Source organism: Triticum urartu, chromosome 1A (assembly GCF_056163025.1).
Source record: "Triticum urartu cultivar PI428250 chromosome 1A, HENAU_Tu73, whole genome shotgun sequence".
Lineage (NCBI taxonomy): Eukaryota > Viridiplantae > Streptophyta > Magnoliopsida > Poales > Poaceae > Triticum > Triticum urartu.
The window spans coordinates 453,132,277-453,135,400 of NC_141873.1; positions in this window are offsets into that span (position 1 = coordinate 453,132,277).

The window sequence follows — 3,124 nt, forward strand, 5'->3', positions numbered from 1 at the left end:
GTTCAAGAAGGGCAAGGGTAAAAAGAACTTCAAGAAGGACGGCAAGGGAGTTGCCGCGCCCGGTAAGCAAGCTGTCGGGAAGAAGCCAAAGAATGGACCCAAGCCCGAGACTGAGTGTTTTTATTGCAAGGGAAGTGGTCACTGGAAGCGGAACTGCCCCAAGTACTTAGCGGACAAGAAGGCCGGCAACACCAAAGGTATATGTGATATACATGTTATTGATGTGTATCTTACCAGTACTCGTAGTAGCTCCTGGGTATCTGATACCGGTGCGGTTGCTCATATTTGTAACTCAAAACAGGATCTGCGGAATAAGCGGAGACTGGCGAAGGACGAGGTGACGATGCGCGTCGGGAATGGTTTCAAGGTCGATGTGATCGCCGTTGGCTCGCTGCCTCTACATTTACCTACGGGATTAGTTTTAAACCTCAATAATTGTTATTTAGTGCCAGCTTTGAGCATGAACATTGTATCAGGATCTCGTTTAATACGAGATGGCTACTCATTTAAATCCGAGAATAATGGTTGTTCTATTTATATGAGAGATATGTTTTATGGTCATGCCTCGCTGGTCAATGGTTTATTCTTATTTAATCTCGAACGTGATGTTACAAATATTCATAGTGTGAATACCAAAAGATGTAAGGTTGACAATGATAGTCCCACATACTTGTGGCACTGCCGCCTTGGTCACATTGGCGTCAAACGCATGAAGAAACTCCATGCAGATGGACTTTTGGAGTCTCTTGATTATGAATCATTTGACACGTGTGAACCATGCCTCATGGGCAAAATGACCAAGACTCAGTTCTCCGGAACAATGGAGCGAGCAACCAACTTATTGAAAATCATACATACTGATGTGTGCGGTCTAATGAGTGTGGAGGCTCGCGGTGGCTACCTTTATGTTCTCACCCTCACTGATGACTTGAGTAGATATGGGTATGTCTACTTAATGAAACACAAGTCTGAGACCTTTGAAAAGTTCAAAGAATTTCAAAGTGAGGTTGAGAATCAACGTGACAGGAAAATCAAGTTCTACGACCAGATCGTGGGGGAGAATATTTCAGTCACGAATTTGGCACGCACTTAAGGAAATGTGGAATACTTTCACAACTCACGCCGCCTGGAACACCTCAGTGTAATGGTGTGTCTGAACGTCGTAATCGCACTCTATTGGATATGGTGTGATCTATGATGTCTCTTACCGATCTACCGCTGTCATTTTGGGGCTATGCTTTAGAGACTGCCGCATTCACTTTAAATAGGGCTCCGTCGAAATCCGTTGAGACGACACCATATGAATTATGGTTTGGGAAGAAACCTAAGCTGTCGTTTCTAAAAGTTTGGGATGCGATGCTTACGTGAAGAAACTTCAACCTAAAAATCTTGAACCCAAATCAGAAAAATGCGTCTTCATAGGATACCCTAAAGAAACTATTGGGTATACCTTCTACCTCAGATCCGAAGGCAAGATCTTTGTTGCCAAGAATGGATCCTTTCTAGAGAAAGAGTTTCTCTCGAAAGAAGTAAGTGGGAGGAATGTAGAACTTGATGAAGTATTGCCTCTTGAACCGGAGAGTGGCGCAGCTCAAGAAAATGTTCCTGAGGTGCCTGCACCGACTAGAGAGGAAGTTAATGATGATGATCATGAAACTTCAGATCAAGTTGCTACTGAACTTCGTAGGTCCACAAGGACACGTTCTGCACCAGAGTGGTACGCCAACCCTGTCCTGGAAATCATGTTGCTGGACAATGGTGAACCTTTGAACTATGAAGAAGCGATGGCGGGCCCAGATTCCGACAAATGGCTGGAAGCCATGAAATCCGAGATAGGATCCATGTATGAAAAGGAAGTATGGACTTTGACTGACTTGCCCGATGATCGGCGAGCCATAGAAAATAAATGGATCTTTAAGAAGAAGACAGACGCGGATGGTAATGTGACCATCTATAAGGCTCGGCTTGTCGCTAAGGGTTATCGACAAGTTCAAGGGGTTGACTACGATGAGGCTTTCTCACCCGTAGCGAAGCTGAAGTCCATCCGAATCATGTTAGCAATTGCCACATTCTATGATTATGAGATATGGAAAATGGACGTCAAAACGACATTCCTTAATGGTTTCCTTAAGGAAGAATTGTATATGATGCAGCCGGAAGGTTTTGTCAATCCTAAGAATGCTGACAAGGTGTGCAAGCTCCAACGCTCAATCTATGGGCTGGTGCAAGCATCTCGGAGTTGGAACATTCGATTTGATGAGATGATCAAAGTGTTTGGGTTTGCGCAGACTTATGGAGAAGCCTGTGTTTACAAGTGAGTGGGAGCTCTGTAGCATTTCTCATATTATATGTGGATGACATACTATTGATGGGAAATGATATAGAATTCTTGGAGAGCATAAAGGCCTACTTGAACAAGTGTTTTTCAATGAAGGATCTTGGAGAAGCTGCTTATATATTAGGCATCAAGATCTATAGAGATAGATCGAGACGCCTCATTGGTCTTTCACAGAGTACGTACCTTGACAAGATATTGAAGAAGTTCAATATAGATCAGTCAAAGAAGGGGTTCTTGCCTGTGTTGCAAGGTACGAGATTGAGCACGGATCAATGCCCGACCACGGCAGAAGATAGAGAAAAGATGAGTGTCGTCCCCTATGCCTTGGCCATAGGGTCTATTATGTATGCCATGTTGTGTACCAGACCTGATGTAAACCTTTCCATAAGTTTGGTAGGAAGGTACCAAAGTAATCCCGGCATGGAACACTGGACAACGGTCAAGAATATCCTGAAGTACCTGAAAAGGACTAAGGATATGTTTCTCGTTTATGGAGGTGAAGAAGAGCTCGTCGTAAAGGGTTACGTCGATGCTAGCTTCGACACAGATCTGGATGACTCCAAGTCACAAACCGGATACGTGTATATTTTGAATGGTGGAGCAGTCAGTTGGTGCAGTTGCAAGCAAAGCGTCGTGGCGGGATCTACATGTGAAGCGGAGTACATGGCAGCCTCGGAGGCAGCACAAGAAGCAATCTGGGTGAAGGAGTTCATTACCGACCTAGGAGTTATTCCCAATGCGTCGGGCCCGATGACTCTCTTCTGTGACAACACTGGAGCTATTGCC